At 41.0% G+C, this 20,877-nt stretch overlaps 1 protein-coding gene across 2 annotated transcripts in view; it reads left to right on the plus strand.

The window, feature by feature from the left end:
- The window catches only part of ddx10 (DEAD (Asp-Glu-Ala-Asp) box polypeptide 10), a 443,025-nt gene that overhangs the window by 269,275 nt on the left and 152,873 nt on the right, over nucleotides 1-20,877 (plus strand). The gene's annotated exons all lie outside the window — the stretch shown is intronic.

The following is a 20,877-nucleotide window of genomic DNA, read 5'->3' on the forward strand; positions in this document are numbered from 1 at the left end:
AAATCAAATCAATTGTATTTTTTCTTTTGATCTATTTAACTCTAATTTATTTTTCATCTTTACATACATATTGTGATTAATATAAAAGTTCGTTTTAGGTTCACTTCTTATTAGTTCAAGATAACTGCCATGTTTTTCCAGGCAGAACTGTTTGTGCAAACTGTATAATGTGGTACTGCTTACCATCCTTCTGTCACTGTGGACAAGCAGTGGCATTGCAAGCAGCCAGTCTTGAAATAGCATGGCTGCTTCCAGTGACTACAATACTGTACTAATACGCTGTAAACTGTATAAAAGAGGTGTGGATATTATTGTTGGTCCTTTTTTTATTTTTTTTTCTGCACAATTTCAGGAACCAGCGTTTTAAAAGAAAACATGCAATAAGAAAAAGAAAAATCCATTTTAAGTATTCAATTTTTCCTGGTATTTAATGTGATTTCTTTTATTGTATATATGAGAGAGTATATATCTTAAAGCTGGAGCAGTTGTGTACTTTATTAAAGCAGTGTACATTACTTTAAACATCCCCTGAATCTCTTTGCTTGCCTTAGGTACATTGTTGAATTTTACTCACTATATTACCTGGCTATCCTGGGAAATTTTATAAGTCAGTGGGCCTCAGTTATATTTCTATTGGTTAATTGGATTTATCAGAAATACTATGTAACTAACTAAGTATTTTTCTGCATACAATATTTCTTTTTGGTTTCCTTTTTTAAACCAAGGACTAATATTAGCAGTTCACTTGAGCTGTTTACTGTTCAACATGCCATATACAGTCCTTGGTAGTGTTGGTATGAAAGAGACTGCAGCAGAACTCTGTATTAAAGGACATTACAAATGGCGGTATTCAGCAATGATATAAAGGTGATTTAAAGTTGAATCATTCAAAGCTAAAAACTGCAAAAATGTTTGACTCTCCATTGGTTTAAAAGCCTAAAATTAGTACTGCCAATATGCAGTGGGATTGAATAACCACCAGCTACCATAAAAAAAGAAACACAAGAGTTACTGATTACTTTTACTCTCTGAAAATAGCATCTTCATCATCTATAGAAAAAAACTTTGCTTCATTCTTCTTATTTTTTTTTTAACAAATAGCAGTAACACTGATTGTTGATTGGTATTGCAAACTTAATCACGGTATGCAGGAGGACAGCAAAAGTGTTGGATTTTTCAAAAACACAACCAATGCACTGATAAAATAAATGTAGTGTAATCAGTTTATCTTAGATATTTCCACATATGGTGGACACAGTCAAATGAATTACTCACTTGACCAAGTGCATCATGCCACCACTGTCCATCTACTACAGTCTTGCTTCGTAGATTATGTCATTTATAACAATAATAGCTAATGATAAGCAAAAGAGCAGAGTTTTGAGTATGCTTTGTGTGTGAGTTTCCATTAGCACAACTTGCTAAAAACAGATTTTTGGATCTGGCAGTTTTTAAAAAAATTTGGGGGGTTGGGGGTATAGAAAGAACACTGCATATACTCATTTTGTCCACACATTTCTGAGAAAGTGGTCCACATTAAAATAAACTGGGTGAAGCTGGGTGTCTTTTGCAAATGTGCTATATCTAAATACAATCCAATAGACACAAAAAGACAGACTTTAAAACCGTGTTTCTCATCCACTGTATTGGTCACACAAGGGTGGGTTGAAAACACACCTAGTAGGAGCCATTTTAGGTACTGAGTTGCTGTGACAGACCCCTGAAGTGATTGATAGCACTGAGTGATATTTTGACAGTACACATGTTCGTTTCACCAAGGGGTGCCTCCTTCTCTCACTCTTTAAATAATGTTTGTGGGTCATCAGAAAATTAAAGGTAAAACTGGGTTCCAAGGCTGTAAAGGTTGAGGAACATTGCTTTAAAATAAACGCTGTAATCCAGCAAGACAATGAAATTATTATCCCAGCATGGTCGAGGGCAAAAAAAATGCAGCAGTTGCTACCTTTGAAGACATACCGCTTCTATCAATGCTCTTATTTAAACTTTGTAACCGCTAATGAAATTGCCTGGAGCAGCACACTGCCTGATGGGAATTGTTGTCCCTACATTGGCATTCGCACAAGGTTGCAGATAAGATGAAGGGAAGTGTAATATATACAGTGTTGTGAAAAACTATTTGCCCCCTTCCTGATTTCTTATTCTTTTGCATGTTTGTCACACAAAATGTTTCTGATCATCAAACACATTTAACCATTAGTCAAATATAACACAAGTAAACACAAAATGCAGTTTTTAAATGATGGTTTTTATTATTTAGGGAGAAAAAAAAATACAAACGTACATGGCCCTGTGTGAAAAAGTAATTGCCCCCTTGTTAAAAAAAAAAAACCTAACTGTGGTGTATCACACCTGAGTTCAATTTCCGTAGCCCCCCCCAGGCCTGATAACTGCCACACCTGTTTCAATCAAGAAATCACTTAAATAGGAGCTGCCTGACACAGAGAAGTAGACCAAAAGCACCTCAAAAGCTAGACATCATGCCAAGATCCAAAGAAATTCAGGAACAAATGAGAACAGAAGTAATTGAGATCTATCAGTCTGGTAAAGGTTATAAAGCCATTTCTAAAGCTTTGGGACTCCAGCGAACCACAGTGAGAGCCATTATCCACAAATGGCAAAAACATGGAACAGTGGTGAACCTTCCCAGGAGTGGCCGGCCGACCAAAATTACCCCAAGAGCGCAGAGGCGTCTCATCCGAGAGGTCGCAAAAGAACCCAGGACAACATCTAAAGAACTGCAGGCCTCACTTGCCTCAATTAAGGTCAGTGTTCACGACTCCACCATAAGAAAGAGACTGGGCAAAAACAGCCTGCATGGCAGATTTCCAAGACACAAACCACTGTTAAGCAAAAAGAACATTAGGGCTTGTCTCAATTTTGCTAAGAAACATCTCAATGATTGCCAAGACTTTTGGGAAAATACCTTGTGGACTAATGAGACAAAAGTTGAACTTTTTGGAAGGCAAATGTCCCGTTACATCTGGCGTAAAAGGAACACAGCATTTCAGAAAAAGAACATCATACCAACAGTAAAATATGGTAGTGGTAGTGTGATGGTCTGGGATTGTTTTGCTGCTTCAGGACCTGGAAGGCTTGCTGTGATAGATGAAACCATGAATTCTACTGTCTACCAAAAAATCCTGAAGGAGAATGTCCGGCCATCTGTTCATCAACTCAAGCTGAAGCGATCTTGGGTGCTGCAACAGGACAATGACCCAAAACACACCAGCAAATCCACCTCTGAATGGCTGAAGAAAAACAAAATGAAGACTTTGGAGTGGCCTAGTCAAAGTCCTGACCTGAATCCAATTGAGATGCTATGGCATGACCTTAAAAAGGCGATTCATGCTAGAAAACCCTCAAATAAAGCTGAATTACAACAATTCTGCAAAGATGAGTGGGCCAAAATTCCTCCAGAGCGCTGTAAAAGATTCATTGCAAGTTATCGCAAACGCTTGATTGCAGTTATTGCTGCTAAGGGTGGCCCAACCAGTTATTAGGTTCAATGGGCAATTACTTTTTCACACAGGGCCATGTAGGTTTGGATTTTTTTTTCTCCCTAAATAATAAAAACCATAATTTAAAAACTGTATTTTGTGTTTACTTGTGTTATATTTGACTAATGGTTAAATGTGTTTCATGATCACAAACATTTTGTGTGAGAAACACGCAAAAGAATAAGAAATCAGGAAGGGGGAAAATAGTTTTTCACACCACTGTGTGTATGTATATATATATATATATATATATATATATATATATATATATAGTGAACATGGCCCCAAGAGGACGCGGACACTCCTCTAAAACCCCTTCTTAAACAGTGATTCAATGGGAAACAACACAGCTTTTCATCTCCTCTTTGTGGGATCAGCTGCTAGCTAGAGCTTCGAACTGTCCTAGTGTCTCACTGCTTTGTCTCTCTTCCCCCAGACACCATCTATTCTGGTTGGGGCTCCCAAGCTGCCGCACCCCTTTGAGGGGGAAGATTTTATGTTCTTTTGACCAAGAGGCAGAGCCAAGGCAGCTGGCTCGACAGTTGTCCCTTGTGCTGCCAGATCACTCCTGAAATAGACTTGTGTTTGTTCCACCTGTTCTGGAGTAAAGTTTCTGTCTCTTGGAAAGCACTGAGAGCTCCTCTGCAACTTTGTGACCTAAGCATGACAATATATATATAAAAAATCTTTTTACTGGATCAGTTGTTTGAAATTGAATGCGCTCACAGCCACAACACTTGGCAAGCACTTGCTATACATGCATTCTTTTAGCTTCAATGATCTTTCCTACTTTTACTTCACTTCTGGAGGTGGCCTTCATTTGCGTAGACCAGCACACCCTATTTCTCTGTGTGATCGCTGTTAATGCTGTGGAGAAATGGGAGACTTGATGCATTAGAATGTCCCACTCAATAGTGCTTTATTAATGATAAATATCAACAAATTTCAGTGAAATCAGCCAAGCCATTTTTGAGATTTTGGGATATTTAGTTGTAGTTTTTTTTCACCCCAAATATTTAATACATTCCTTGTTAGTGTGATACCTACTACCCTCTCTCCGTTTGTTAGATAAATGATCTATAATATTGAAAGCTAGGGGGTACCATTGAGCCCCAGTCCCCAAACATGAACACACAAAATAGTCTCAGGTTAGTTCACAAATACTTTTGTACAAACAGTTACACAAATGTCTCTTTTTCTTTCTTTCTCTCTCTTTCTCTGTCCACACACTGCACAGGCTACTCCTCCAAGGTGAATATTGCCTGTCTCCACTTCCTGCTCCAAGTCACCTGGACACAGCAGTGTGGTCTCTTTTATTGAGGAACATGGAGTACATCCAGTGCCAGGACTTCACCCATTGGAAGTCACAAAATGTTCAAGAAATTTCTCAAAAATATTTCCTATGAGTTATACTGCATATGAGACAAACATATTTTACGCTTTACTGTTGAGAGAAATACAATTGTATTATTGAAGCAGTTTTTAAACAATTGTTTTAATAATATGCATACTCTATACAGGGTGGTCCAGATCTAATTATGCGATTTTCATTACGCTATAACTTATTAAGTTTATTACTCCGAGCCTGTAATCAACTAAATGGAGGACAAGTGGGACATTACATGGAAAATCAGTGGATTAATTCAATGTAAGTCCATTTTCATTTATTACAAGATATTTCGAACAATTGTTTTGTCTTATAATGTTTTCGTGCATTGCATTAAAAGTTGCATAATTAAATCTGGACCACCCTATACAAAAAGTGAGATGCTTGAAAATACAAAGGGTTCTTCCTTAAACCCAATATTAGTCTAATCCTTATTGTAAATAAAATTATGTGGAGAAGCAATCACCACACCTTGTATAAAGAATGTAGGGTTGTTGTTCAGCGGTTTAAAAGAATGTGGCACAGTTGTTAATGTTTCTACCTTACAACTTTTGACTTTGAATCCCACCTCAGTCGCTGTGTGTATCTGGCATGTTATCCCAAAACAATGTTCCAGTTAGGTTAATCAACAAGTCTAAATTGGTTCCACAAACATTGGTACACAAACAAGCACTGTGATGGACTGGTGCTCCATCCAGTTTTGCTTCCTGCATTGTGCCCAAAGCTGCCATTATAGCCCAGTTCCTCATGACCTTGAACAAGATAAGCAAGTAATAAAACAGATGTTTTACAAAAACTATGGTGAAAACTCTGCTGGCTAAGAATGCAAAAATCTTCAGTATTAAAAAAATATTGTGCAAGTGATATTGCCATAATATCTAATAACTATTGTCTTCTGGGTTTTTTTTTTTTTGTTTTGTTTTGAGTTACTTTGCTTATGTCACTGTTTAAAGTAAATATGTGTGACTGTAGCCAAAGTTGTGTTATGAAAAATTTCAAGAATAGATAAAATTATGTAAGGAATCATGGAACAAAGTTCAATGTCACAAAAAAGTTAAAAGTGGTTTTGTAGTGAAAGACATTATTAATATCTTCTCAAGTTAAAAAGAATACTGGATTCCAAACCTTTTTCAAAAGTTGCCCGAAAACATTATACACTATATGGATTGTCTAAAGCAAAGAAGGCCACAAAAACTATATTAGCAACTGAGAGACTACCTTTAAAGCAGATGAGCGAAAGATCCTTAACTTAGGTCAAATTAAATGTTTTGATGACGCAGTAGATTCTAATATTCTGCCAACACTGTTCATTGCCATTTTGGTTCTTCCATTAGGCTGATTAACAGTGTGACTGAATATTCTCCCACTGAGCTGTATTTCTAAAGACAGAATTTATAATTTTTTTTAACACTGGTATTTTAACTCCTGGTATTTAGTAATCATGTTTATCAGTGTGTAGCTGCTGTGCTGAAATTGTCAAATTGGTCTTGTAGCAAGTTGACTCAACTTGAGACTGATTGCATGTAGACTGTATATTTAAGAATTTTTTTATCCTCAAGAACTTTAATCCAATGGAAAAGTTAACTTTAAAGCAGTTTAGATGATTTTCAAAGGCATATTTCCAATCCCAGTGCTGGTTCTGTTACTTTTGTGCAGTATATTGAGATACACAGTACGTAACTAAAATATTGTTTTGTGTTTTTTCTGTTTAATAAAGTATTCTTTTTTAGCCTCTTTTTCAGAAGTAAGTCATTAAATGCATGCACACTTATTATGGATATTATGTTTCATAATGGTGAAAATATACATACATACTCTGTGTATGTGTGTTGGGTCACAGGGTTGCACAGGAGACTGGAAAATGGATAAGGTTTCCAAGGTACAAAATCTTTATGTCTGAACTGGCAGGTACAGACACAATAATTTATTCAAAAGGGGATTATCTTCAGTAGGCAACTAGAAAACATTGCAGACCCCCTGGTTGGTGAAAAAACACAAAGTCTTCTTCATCAAGTGGGTTTGGTGGCATGGAAACAGAGACCTGGGCAGACGCAGTCTGAGGGGGAGAGTTGGCTGGGGCTCAGTCTTTTAAATGTTCTAAACCTTTTGCAAGAAGTGTGTTACATGGTAAGCCTGAAGGCCAGCATCTGATTCTACAAGGGGGATGTATAAGAGTGTGTTAGTTTCCCATTGAAATACTGTTTAAGAGGGAGTTTCTCAAAGGTAGCTGAGTTTCTTTGCCATAGGGTTTCTGTTTAACAGTGAGACAGCTCTCAGTTAAGAGTATATGGGCGTGCAGCTGCTGGCACGATGCAGGAGGAAAAACATATGTACACAATATACACTAAACTGTTTTATCTATACTAATAAAAGGTAAAGCCCTCACTGACTCACTCACTCACTCACTCATCACTAATTCTCCAACTTCCCGTGTAGGTAGAAGGCTGAAATTTCTTCCTTACAGCTTACTTACAAAAGTTAAGCAGATTTCATTTCGAAATTCTATGCGTAACGGTCATAATGGTTGACAACGTTTGCCATGTTGAACTTTCTTATTTATGGCTCCATCTTCACGAAAGTTGGTAGGTGGCTTCGCTGCGCTAACCAAAACCAATGTGCGTACTTGTTTCAGTGGTATGATGCCACTGTCGGCCGCCATATTGAAGTTTCCAATGTCACTAATTCTCCAACTTCCCGTGTAGGTAGAAGGCTGAAATTTGGCAGGCTCATTTCTTACAGATTATTTACAAAGGTTAAGCAGGTTTCATTTCGAAATTCTACGCGTGAGGGTCACAACGGTCGACAACGTCTGCAATGTTAAACTTTCTTATTTATGGCCCCATCTTCACGAAATTTGGTAGGCGACTTCCCTGCGCTATCCGAAACCAATGTACATACTTATTTCGGTGGTATGATGCCACTGTCAGCCGCCATATTGAACTTTTCAATGGTCTTTGTTACTTATGGGCCCATCTTCAAGAAATTTGGTGCGCCGTTTCCCAACGTTAACTGAATCCTACTTACGTACATATATACGTTCATAGCCTGCAGCTCGGTCACCGTGTGAGGCGGCGTTGGGTCCCCCATCACAACGCCTCCCACGTTGTTGGCTGGCTGCCTGCCTATATAAGGCCGTCCGTCGGTCCAGTCTCTACATTCCCTTCCTTGCTTCGCCACAGGATTCACATCTCCCTGCTGATAACTACAGCCTTTTTATTTAATCCACGGCTTCTCCGCTGTTCTATTGTTCATTTATTACGATTATAGTTATTGTGTAGGTATTTTGGACTTACTTTACATTGTTCAGGTACCCTTTTCCTTTATCATTCCAACCGTATCCGCATTAACATGTCTATCGAGGTGATCACCATCGATCAAAGAACTGTATCTTACTCAGTGGTTTCCATGCCCCGAGATGGCACCTATCTTTTCCATTCTCTGTGTTACATATTGTACGGCCATATCAGGCTCACTCTTCATATCTGGAGAAACATTGTGTCTTATGTATTGAATGACTGGGACAAGTTCAAGGTGTGGACTGATGACGGTACAGGAGATAATTATACTACACAGGAGCACTATAAGAGTGAAATGCTTAAGCCGTTCACCTATGGTTCTGCATGTGAGTTGATGGCTGCCGCTGAATTGTTTGGTTGCCGCTTTCAAGTGTACCGAAATGGCCAAATACAACGCTTGACAGATGCTGAATGTCTCTTCAACACAAGTCCTACAAATACTGTCGTAATTGAAACAAACCATGAAACTCAAACCGATTATGACAGCAGCAATCCAACTTGTGAGATCTGAAACAAGATTACTGTCCACATGGCCAACTGTACGTTGCATGCTCAAGAGTAAGCTCAGTGCACAGCTTGGTCATAATACAACCGGAGGGCCAAACTCACAATACAAAGAGTGGTATACAAAGAGATCCTTAACAAATAATTATTGGTATATTTTCCCTCAGTTTAAGAAGGTTTAATTTTCTTCTTAATAAAAATTTTAAGGCAGTACTTTGCCGCTGCGAAGCGTGGGTATTTTGCTAGTCAAAAATAAAATTAAAATAATGCATTCATATTGTATTTTCAGTTTTAGTTTTCAGACCAAATTTAGACCCCACCAATTAGTTTCTTTCATCAAAACATCAGTTTGATCTTCAGGGTTATTCTGAGGTGCAGTATGTACTTTACAGTGTTATTGGCCTTTTGTTGACCACAGCAAGCAACCTGTGTATACAACTACATTAAAATGTGTCACTCTTGGACCGTTAAGTGGGTCCCCATGCTATTAAAAAGGAGGTTTGGTAATAGTATAATAGTAAGGAGCATTTTCACAATCTCCCATGCACCTGTTAGGAGCGAAATAGCTTCTTAATAAGATGGTTAGCATCTTATTTATTATTTTTTTATGAGAGTCATCTTGTGCACTTTCTGTAACTACATAGGGCAGAATCTGGTTATATTGGAGTACAGCCATCTAATTTTGAATCTGGTTATATTGGAGTACAGCCATCTAATTTTGATAATGTCAATTTCCTAAGATTGAACTTTTGAAAATTTGTCACAGGTGCACTATTGGAACAAGCTATCCCATGTGATCAACAAGCTCCTGAGAATTTTAGGTCATTCTAGCTCTGTCAGTTGAAAAGAGATATTTGCTGCACAAATGTAAATTTTGCCGGTTTAAACAAATGTACATTTCATGAAATAACTCCGCGCTGCATCAGCATTTGTTAGATTGTGCAGGATGTCTAATATAGTAAATAGTCTAATGTTACTTTGCTTTCTTACTCACTCAAAACCAAAATAAAATTAGTTTTTTCTCTGCATACAGTACTGTATATTTTCTGATTTGATTGTCATGCTGTTCCCTGTCTGCAGTCATTGCGACTTTGTGGAATATCCTCTGTATTTAGTCCTCTGAAAGCGTTCTTCTATTATTTAAAAAGTGTTTTTCCACCTATTATTTTTATAATGATGCCAGTAGCTATGATTTCTTCACTTGTAGCTGGTATTGAAGCAGTAATGGAACAGTTCGCCTTGTCCTTTACTTTTTTTTTGGTTAAATCCTTAACAAAGTATGTACTTCGTGCCAGCAAAGCAGCGGGTCCAGATGGAGTATTGTCACGACTGCTGAAGGCCTGTGCACTGAAACTGGGGAGTCCTCTACAACACATCTTCAACCTGAGCCTGGAACAGGGGAGAGTCCCAAGGCTTTGGAAAACATCTTGTATCACCCCAGTCCCAAAGATATCATGTCCTAGTGAGCTGAATGACTTCCGGCCTGTTGCTCTGATGTCACATTTGATGAAGACCATGGAGCGGCTGCTTCTTCACCACCTGAGGTCACAGGTCCGCCACACCCTCGACCCTCTGCAGTTCGCATACCAGGAGAAGGTGGGAGCGGAAGATGCCATCATCTATATGCTACACCGATTACTCTCCCACTTGGACAGAGGCAGTGGTGCTGTAAGAATTATGTTTTTGGACTTCTCTAGCCTTCAACACCATCCAACCTCTGCTCCTTAGAGACAAGATGACTGAGATGGGAGTAGACTCACACCTGGTGGCATGGATCGTGGACTATCTCACAGACAGACCTCAATATGTGCATCTTGGGAACTGCAGGTCTGACATTGTGGTCAGCAACACAGGAGCGCCGCAGGGGACTGTACTTTCTCCGGTCCTGTTCAATCTATATACATCAGACTTCCAATATGACTCGGAGTCCTGCCATGTGCAAAAGTTCGCTGATGACACTGCTATTGTGGGCTGCATCAGGAGTGGGCAGGAGGAGGAGTGCAGGAAGCTAATCAAAGACTTTGTTAAATGGTGCGACTCAAACCACTTATACCTTAACACCAGCAAGACCAAGGAGCTGGTGGTGGATTTTAGGAGGCCCAGGCCCCTCATGGACCCTGTGATCATCAGAGGTGACTGTGTGCAGAGGGTGCAGACCTATAAATATCTGGGAGTGCAGATGGATGACAAATTGGACTGGACTGCCAATACTGATGCTCTATGTAAGAAAGGTCAGAGCCGACTATACTTTCTTAGAAGGTTGCCGTCCATCAACATCTGCAATAAGATGCTGCAGATGTTCTACCAGACGGTTGTGACGAGTGCCCTCTTCTACGCGGTGGTGTGCTGGGGTGGCAGCATAAAGATGAAAGACCCCTCACGCCTGGACAAACTTGTTAAGAAGGCAGGCTCTATTTTAGGATTAAAGTTGGACAGTTTAACATCTGTGGCATGAGTGACGGGCACTAAGCAAACTCCTGTCAATCATGAATAATCCACTGCATCCACTTAACAGTGTCATTTCCAGGCAGAGGAGTAGCTTCAGTGACAGACTTTTGTCACTGTCTTGCTCCACTGACAGACTGAGGAGATCATTCCTCCCCCACACTATGCGACTCTTCAACTCCATCCGGGGGAGTAAATGCTAACATTATTTAAAGTTATTGTCTGCTTTTTACATGTATTTTTATTACTATTTAATTTAATATTGCTTTTTGTATCAGTATACTGCTGCTGGATTATGTGAATTTCCCCTTGGGATTAATAAAGTCTATCTATCTATCTATCTATCTATCTATCTATCTATCTATCTATCTATCTATCTATCTATCTATCTATCTATCTATCTATCTATCTATCTATCTATCTATCTATCTATCTATCTATCTATCTATCTATCTATCTATCTATCTATCTATCTATCGTTATTTATTTTATTGAGGTAAATGGTGAGAATATACGATTAACTTTTGGCATTCTTGCCCTCATTGCCCCAGTTTCAGTATGACTAACACTATTGTTTCTTTTGCTTGCTTTATAGATTTGCTACACAGTTTTGCTATATTGCTCAGTAGTGGGTGTGTGTGCGCATGTGTGTGTTAGATGGCGATTATGGAAGTCTGTTGAACAATAAACATCAACGCTCTAGCTGGGATACATGTACAAGCCAATAAACATTTAGTATCTCACAATATCTTCTTCTTTCAGCTGCTCCCATTAGAGGTTACCTCAATGGATCATCTTTTTCCATTTCCATTTGTCTTCTGCATCTTGCTGTGTAACAACCATCACCTGCATATTTTCTCTCATGACATCCATAAACCCCGTCTTAGACCTTTCTCTTTTCCTCTTTTACATGGCAGACCATTCTTAGTATCCTTTTCCCAGTATATCCAGCAACTCTCCTCTGCACATGTCCAGGCCAACGCAATCTTGCCTCTTTGTCCCCAAACCATCCAACTTGAGCTGACCCTCTAACATACTCATTTCTAATCCTTTCCATCCTTGTCGCACCTAATGCAAATCTTAGCATCTTTAACTCTGCCAACTCCAGCTCTGTCTCCTGTTTTTTGTCAGTGCTACCATCTCCAACTCATATAACATCCTGTCTAATCTTTTCTGTCAACCTGTCCATCACCATTGCAAATAAGAAAGGACTCAAAGCCGATCCATGATGTAATTCTAACTCCACCCTCAATGCACCCGTCACTCCTACAGCAGACCTCACCACTGTCACACTTCCCTCATACATATCCTATACCAGCTCTTACATACTTCTCTGCCACTCCAAATTTCCTCATACAATACCACAACTCCTCTCAAGGCACCCTGTCATATGCTTTCTCCAGATCCACAAAGGTGCAGTACAGTTTCTTCTGGCCTTCTCTATACTTCTCCATCAACACAATCAAAGCAAACATTGCATCTGTGGTGCTCTTTCTTGGCATGAAACCATACCGCTGCTCACTAATCATTACCCCCCTTCTTAATCTAGCTTCCACTTCTCTTTCCCATAACTTCATGTTGTGGCTCATCAGTTTTATCCCCCTGTAGTTACTACAGCTCTGCACATTCCCCTTATTCTTAAAAATCGGTACCAGTATACTTCTTCTCCACTCCTCAGATATCCTCTCACTTTCCAAGATTGCATTAAACAATCTGGTTAAAAACTCCACTGCCATCTCTCCTAAACACCTCCATGTTTCCACAGGTATCCATCTTTCTCTCTCTCTCTCTCATTCTCTTCATTCACCAGCCTCTCAAAGTATTTTTTCCGTCTGCTTAACACACTCTCCTCACTTGTGAATATGTTTCCATCTTTATCCTTTATCATCCTAACCTGCTGCACATCTTTCCCAGCTTAGTCCCTCTGTCTAGCCAATCGGTACAGGTCCTTTTCTCCCTCATTTGCCCAACCTCTCATACAGCTCATCATACACCTTTTCTTTAGACATCACTGCTTCTCTCTTCACCTTACACCTTATCTCTTCTCTCTTGTCTACTTTCTGCATCTCTCTGACTATCCCACTTGTTCTTCACCGGCCTCTTTCTCTGTATACTCTCTTGTACTTCCCCATTCCAACACCAGGTTTCTTTGTCCTACTTCCTCTGTCCAGATATAATCTAGATATAGTCAAGCACCCTTCTTGCTGTCACCCTTACTACTTCTGCTGTAGTTGCCCAGCTGTCTGGTAACTCTTCACTGCCACCCAGTGCCTGTCTTACCTCCGCCCAAAACTCAACCTTGCAGTCTTCCTTTTTCAACTCCCACCATTTGATCCTTGCCTCTGCCCTCACTCTCCTCCTCTTCTTAATCTCCAATGTCATCCTACAGATCAATATCCTGTGTTGTCTAACAACACTTTCCCCTGTCACTACTTTGCAATTTCCTTCAGATTGACTCTTCTGCATAGGATGTAATGTACATGTGTGCATCTTCCTCCACTAATGTACGTCACCCTACATTCCTCCCTCTTCTTAAAATACATATTCATCACAGCCATGCCTATCCTTTTCGCAAAATCCACTATCATCTGACCTTCTTCATTCCTCTCCTTGACACCATATCTGCCCATCAGATCCTCGTTTCCTCTGTTCCCTTCACCAACATGTCCATTGAAATCCACTCCGATCAGCACTTTCTGTCCCTTGGTACACTGTCCATTACTTCATCCAACTCATTCCAGAAATCATCTTTCTCATCCATCACACACCCAACTTGCGGGGCAAATGCATTAACAACATTCATCATCAAACCTTCAGTTTCCAGCTTTATAATTCATTACTCTGTCTGACACTCATTTCACCTCCAAAACACTCTTGACATACTGCTCCTTTAGAATAACCCCTACCCCATTTCTCCTCCCATCCACATCATGATAGAACAATTTGAACCCACCTCCGATCCAGCTGGCCTTACTTAGCTTCCATTTAGTCTTTCATGCACAATATTTCAATCTTCGTACTCTCCATCACATCAGTTAACTCTCTCCCCTTACCAGTCATACTGCCAATATTCAAAGTTCCTACCCTCAATTCCAGTCTTGTTACTTTCCTCCTGCCTCTGGACACGCCTTTCCCTACTTCTCCTTCTTCAGTCAATTGTAGTTCAGTTTCTTCCAGCACCCTGTTGGCTAGCATTACTGGTGGCTGCCGTTGTTAACCTGATATGGAAATCTGTATTGTTGTCCGCATATTGATCTGGCATAATTTTACACCAAATGCCCTTTCTGACATAAACCTTCCCATATATCCAGACTTTGGACTGACATGAAAAAAAAACACACTGGTTTGTGCATCTCCCATGGCTGGGTTAGCTCACAATATCTTGAAAGGGTAAAATCAAAGTGTTCATAACCTAGGCTAGATCAATGCTCTGCATGTAGATTAATATCCATGAGTGTGATGAAATTATTTGATGATCTGATAAATCACCTGATCATAGTGGCATCAGGTGTAAGAGCAGATTCCAAATAGAAAAAGTTGGTTAGAAATAGTCATTACGGTTTTCATGAATTTTACCTAAACAGATCACTCACAGTCATTTAAATATACTGAATATCTCTTCTTGCAGCCTTGATCAGTAGGTTGTACGGTATTCTCAGTCTTTATTGAAATCCTGAGATCAGCATATCTTATTTTATATTGAGAGATTAACTACTACAGTGATTGAGCATCCTTCTCTTTCAAAAATTTTAAATAGAATTAAGAAGTTCTACATTTTGTGATCACGTTGTATGATGCAGAATAATGAGGTAAAAATATTACATAAGCCAAACAGAAGAAAATGTATTCATTAATTCATAAATAAATTAGAGCTAAATTTTTTTTCTGTAATTTCCTAACTTAGCTCATTGCAATGGCTTCAAGATAAGAACTGTAGTAAGGAGTGTGCTCTTCCAGGGTTGGTTTCTGTTTCGCAACCCAATGCTGCTGAGATTGGCTTTGGTCCCCGGAAAATTGAGTTACACAGGTTTGAGAATGTTATTCTATGTTTCTGATTCTAGCTATATAGTCCTTCATGACAAAATTCTGATTTAACCAGTTGATGAAAGTGAACAGGCAGAGAATTTTACAGTAGTCATTTCTATCAATCCTGCATTTGTTCAATGAAGAAAACAAGCAAATCTGAAATTATTAGTCTTTACCACTTGCTCTGGGGATGTTGTGGCCGTTGGTCTATACTTGAGCTCTGTCTGTAATTTTGGCAGTAGTGTGTTTTGTCTGCAAGTATTCATGACTATTAACATATAGAAGTCTTTTTGTTTGGCTTCTCTTAGTTTACTTGTGTTTGAGTCCTTAATCACTTGATTTTTTTTCCTCTAATACTAATTAACAATAAAGTGGAAATTGCAGCATTGCTGACAGTGTAACAGCTATCTTTTTATCATTGGCACATGTATGTTGGTGTTATTTATAAAGTAACAGCTTTAATTTAAAATAAAGAAATAACTAAAAATAGTTGAGAACTAAGAGGTACCAATGCACATGATTTACCATAACATTTTGTTGATTTTTCTCAGAAAAGTAAATGTATACTGTATTCAATGATAAGAATTTATGATGCAGAAAAATGAGAACAAGAACAGTGAATTTAAATGACATGTTCCATAAACAACATAAATTGGTCTCCAGTGAAGAGATTGGCAAGAAAGAAAACCATTAACCTGAAGATGTCTTACACAATGGAACAATCTGTGAACTGAAAGATAAGCTTTTATTCAAAATCTTTGAATTAACAGTGTTACATTGCTGTTTGCATAACATGCAATGATTGAATGAATAGTAGATATTGCTGATCAAATGTTTTTCTTCATTTAATAAATCTATTGGAGAATTGTTACTACATTTTACTGAAAACTTCATGTCTCCAGTATATGAGTTAATGGGATATTATTTCTCATGATTATATACAGTGAGAAATTTGTATTGGTTCTTACACTGACACTTGCAGAACATATTTTCAAGTTCACTTAATCCAGTTCCGAGTGACCAGATGAATAGCGACCCCCTTTATTGTATTGTTAGAAAAGAATGATGGGGTACCATCAATAGACCTTAGCCCATAGTAAGTACAATTTTACTATGAGACAGAGACAGAACTCCACCTGTGATCCGATCATAGCAATAGAATGTTATTTAGTTTTGTTTTTAAAATGTAAATATAAAAAGTTCAGTTATGGTATTTCTTACTGTGTTAGGAATGAATCATTAATGGCCAAGTTAAGGCTTCTTCTGAATCCTAGGTTATAGTTTTGATGTGAACCTACAGTTTTTTCTTAGGTTTTAAATGGTAAAAAATAGCAAAATAAAGTTTAAAATAAAAAAATGCCTTAATGGAAATCATGATGGTCACCTCCCCATGGGCTCACCACCTATGGGAGGGGCCAAGGAGGTTGGGTGCAGTGTGAGTTGGGTGGTGGCCGAAGGCGGGGACCTTGGCGGTCTGATCCTCGGCTACAGAAACTGGCTCTTGGGACGTGGAATGTCACCTCTCTGAAGGGGAAGGAGCCTGAGCTAGTGCACGAGGTCGAGAGGCTCCGGCTAGACATAGTCGGACTCACCTCGACGCACAGCTTGGACTCTGGAACCAATCTCCTTGAGAGGGGCTGGACTCTCTACCACTCTGGAGTTGCCCCGTGAGAGGCCGAGCAGGTGTGGGCATACTTATTGCCCCCCGATTCTGAGCCTGTGCATTGGGGTTTACCCCGGTGGACGAGAGGGTGGCCTCCCTCCTTCGGGTGGGGAAGGGTCCTGACTGTTGTTTGTGCGTATGCCAACAGCAGTTTGGAGTATCCACCCTTTTGGAGTCTCTGGAGGGTTGCTAGAGGGCATACCTTCTGGGATTCCCTCGCTTTGCTGGGAGACTTCAATGCTCACATGGGCAATGACAGTGAGACCTGGAAGGGCGTGATTGGGAGGAATGGCCCCCCCGATCTGAACCCGAGCGGTGTTTTGTTATGGACTTCTGTGCTCGTCATGGATTGTCCATAACAAACACCATGTTCAAGCATAAGGGTGTTCATATGTGCACTTGGCACCAGGACACCCTAGGCCTCAGGTCGATGATTGACTTTGTGGTCGTGTCGCCGGACTTGCGGCCATATGTCTTGGACACTGGGTGAAGAGAGGGGCGGAGCTGTCAACTGATCACCACCTGGTGGTGAGTTGGCTTCATGGTGGGGAAGATGCCGGTCAGACCTGGTAGGCCCAAACGTGTTGTGAGGGTCTGCTGGGAACGGCTGGCAGAGTCCCCTGTCAGAAGTAGCTTCAACTCCCACCTCCGCAGAACTTCAACCACGCCCCGAGGGAGGTGGGGACATTGAGTCCGAATGGGCCATGTTCCGTGCCTCTATTGTTGAGGCGGCTGACCGGAGCTGTGGTCGGTGCCTGTCGTGGCGGCAATCCCCAACCCGCTGGTGGACACCGCGTGAGGGATGCCGTCAAGCTGAAGAAGGAGTCCTATAGGACTTTTTTGTCCTGTGGGTCTCTGGAGGCAGCTGATAGGTACCGCAGGCCAAGCGAACGCGGCTTCGTTGTTGCTGAGGCAAAACTCGGGCATGGGAGGAGTTTGGAGAGGCCATGGAGAACGACTTCGGACGGCTTCGAGGAGATTCTGGTCCACCGTCCGCGTCTCAGGAGGGGAAGCAGTGCAGTGTCAACACCGTATATGGTGGGGATGGTGCCTGCTGACCTCACTCGACGCTAGGGTCGGTGGGAGGAGTACTTCAAAGACCTCCTCAATCCCACTAACATGCCTTCCAATGAGGAAGCAGAGCCTGGGGACTCTGAGGTGGGCTCTCCCATCTCTGGGACTGAAGTCACCGAGGTGGTCAAAAAACTCCTTGGTGGCAGGGCCCCGGGTGGATGAGATACCGGAGTTCCTTAAGGCTCTGGATGTTGTAGGACTGTCTTGGTTGACACGCCTCTGCAACATCGCATGGACATCGGGACAGTGCCTCTGGATTGGCAGACGGGGTGGTGGTCCCCTCTTTAAAAGGGGACCGGAGGGTGTGTTCCAACTATAGAGGGATCACACTCCTCAGCCTCCCTGGAAAAGTCTATTCGGGGGTTCTGGAGAGGAGGGTCCGCCGGATAGTCGAACCTCGGATTCAGGAGGAACAGTGTGGTTTTCGGCCCTGGTCGCGGAACAGTGGACCAGCTCTTCACCCTTAGCAGAGTCCTGGAGGGTGCATGGGAGTTTGCCCGACCGGTCTACATGTGTTTTGTGGACTTGGAAAAGGCATTCGACCGTGTCCCTCGGGAATCCTGTGGGGGTGCTCGGGAGTATGGGGTACCGGACCCCTGATAAGAGCTGTTCGGTCTCTGTACAACCGTGTCAGAGCTTGGTCCGCATTGCCGCAGTAAGTCGAGCCCGCTTCCAGTGAGAGTTGGACTCCGCCAGGGCTGCCCTTTGTCACCGATTCTGTTCATAACTTTTATGGACAGAATTTCTAGGCGCAGCCAGGGTGTTGAAGGGGTCCGGTTTGGTGGACTCAGGATTGGGTCACTGCTTTTTGCAGATGATGTTGTCCTGTTTGATTCATCAAGCCGTGATCTTCAGCTCTCTGGATCGGTTCGCAGCTGAGTGTGAAGCGGCTGGGATGAGAATCAGCACCTCCAAATCCGAGCATGGTCCTCAGCCGAAAAGGGTGGAGTGCCCTCTCAGGGTTGGGGGAGAGATCCTGCCCCAAGTGGAGGAGTTCAAGTATCTCGGGGTCTTGTTCACGAGTGAGGGAAGAATGGAGCGTGAGATCGACAGGCGGATCGGTGCGGCATCCGCAGTGATGCGGGCTCTGCATCGGTCTGTCGTGGTGAAAAAGGAGCTGAGCCGTAAGGCAAAGCTCTCAATTTACCAGTCGATCTACGCTCCTACCCTCACCTATGGTCATGAGCTATGGGTAGTGACCGAAAGAACGAGATCGCGAATACAAGCGGCTGAAATGAGTTTCCTCCGCAGGGTGTCTGGGCTTTCCCTTAAAGATAGGGTGAGAAGCTCAGTCATCCGGGAGGGGCTCAGAGTAGAGCCGCTGCTCCTCCGCATCGAGAGGAGTCAGATGAGGTGGCTCGGGCATCTGATCAGGATGCCTCCTGGACGCCTCCCTGGTGAGGTGTTCCGGGCACGTCCAACCGGGAGGAGGCCCGGGGAAGACCCAGGACACGCTGGAGGGACTATGTCTCCGGCTGGCCTGGGAACGCCTTTGGGATTCTCCGGAAGAGCTGGAAGAAGTGGCCGGGAGAGGGAAGTCTGGGCCTCTCTGCTTAAGCTGCTACCCCCGCGACCCGACCTCGGATAAGCGGAAGAGAATGGATGGATGGATGGATGGATGATGGTCACATAACAAGCAGGATTGACCAGATTTTAGAGTGATTTTTGTTGGAACTGTGATGATACCATATTTTCCTTTCTTTACCCTTGCTCTGTTTATATTTTTTTCACACCTGCAGAGGAATCTGTATAGTTAAACAGCTGACTGCTGCCATTAGCCTTATATGAACTACTTTTTCATCATATGCCAAATAAAAAAAAACGAAGTACCTGGAGAAAAAAATCCATGCCAGCATAGAGAGAATTCCACAGAATACCAGACAGGAACTGGGCTGTGTTTGAAGCCAAGCTGTAGACCTTCAAGACAAAAGCAGTAGCCGGTGCCATATCATTTTGATGGCAGCTGATAATCAAGAAAGTCAAGTTAGAATATATCTAATCATTTTTAGGAGGAAATGAATAAAGCAAATATCACACTTGGAATATAAATGTCAAAGAATGGTTATCCATTGAACCATACACAACTGTCTGGGCGTTTTATTCCAATAATTCAATCGCCATTAGCATGTTAAGTCTTTCTCCATTTACATATTTTGATTGTTTCACACATGGTTGGTTTTTCCAGCTGTTACCCTGAATAAAATGCTTCATATTAATGTAAAATTAATTTTTTATATTCAGTAGGGCACATTTTATAAAATGAAAGCACAAAAGTTGCTTTATCTTGTCAGTCATGCCATTGCTAAATATCTTCCGCTGTTTTATCTTTTTTTGGTCTTTAAATAGTATTTAATGGTTGCTTTTTAACCATATCTGTTTCAACATATGTTAAATATCACCTGTTTTTCTTTGTTGCATTATACTGTAACTGACTAAACCGATTAAACAGTTTTCAACAGTCAAATGAATTTTTCTTGTCTGGAAAATTTAAATATAAAAAAATTACCATATAATTTGTCATGCGTCTGGCTAGAGTATTTTACTGTGTGTGATCTGTGAGAGCTGCCTAGTAACACAGTTACTTAGTATTAAACCTGGATAGAGTGCTTTTCACAGAGTAAAGTAGAAAAGCAGGATAAAGTGCTTTTGACAGATTAAAAGTTTGAGTTCTTATTTGTGTGGCCTGATTTTTAGACCAGTTTGCCTTTTGAAACTCTACAACTCCCTCTACAACATAGCTTTACAAGCCACTGGAACAGAGACCAGTGACAATAAAAATTTTAAGTAAGAATTTCTTTGTACTATATACAGTATACATAACAAATATTCACTTCATTTTATTAAAATACTAATTAGAAATTCATACTTGGTTCCAACTGTGCATAAATAGTCTTAAGTCTTGTTACAGTTTTTTCACTTGCCTTTACTCTGTTTTACAGCATTCAGATTAACTTGTCTGTTTTT

Source organism: Polypterus senegalus, chromosome 2 (genome assembly GCF_016835505.1).
Source record: "Polypterus senegalus isolate Bchr_013 chromosome 2, ASM1683550v1, whole genome shotgun sequence".
In the NCBI taxonomy this organism is placed as follows: domain Eukaryota; kingdom Metazoa; phylum Chordata; class Cladistia; order Polypteriformes; family Polypteridae; genus Polypterus; species Polypterus senegalus.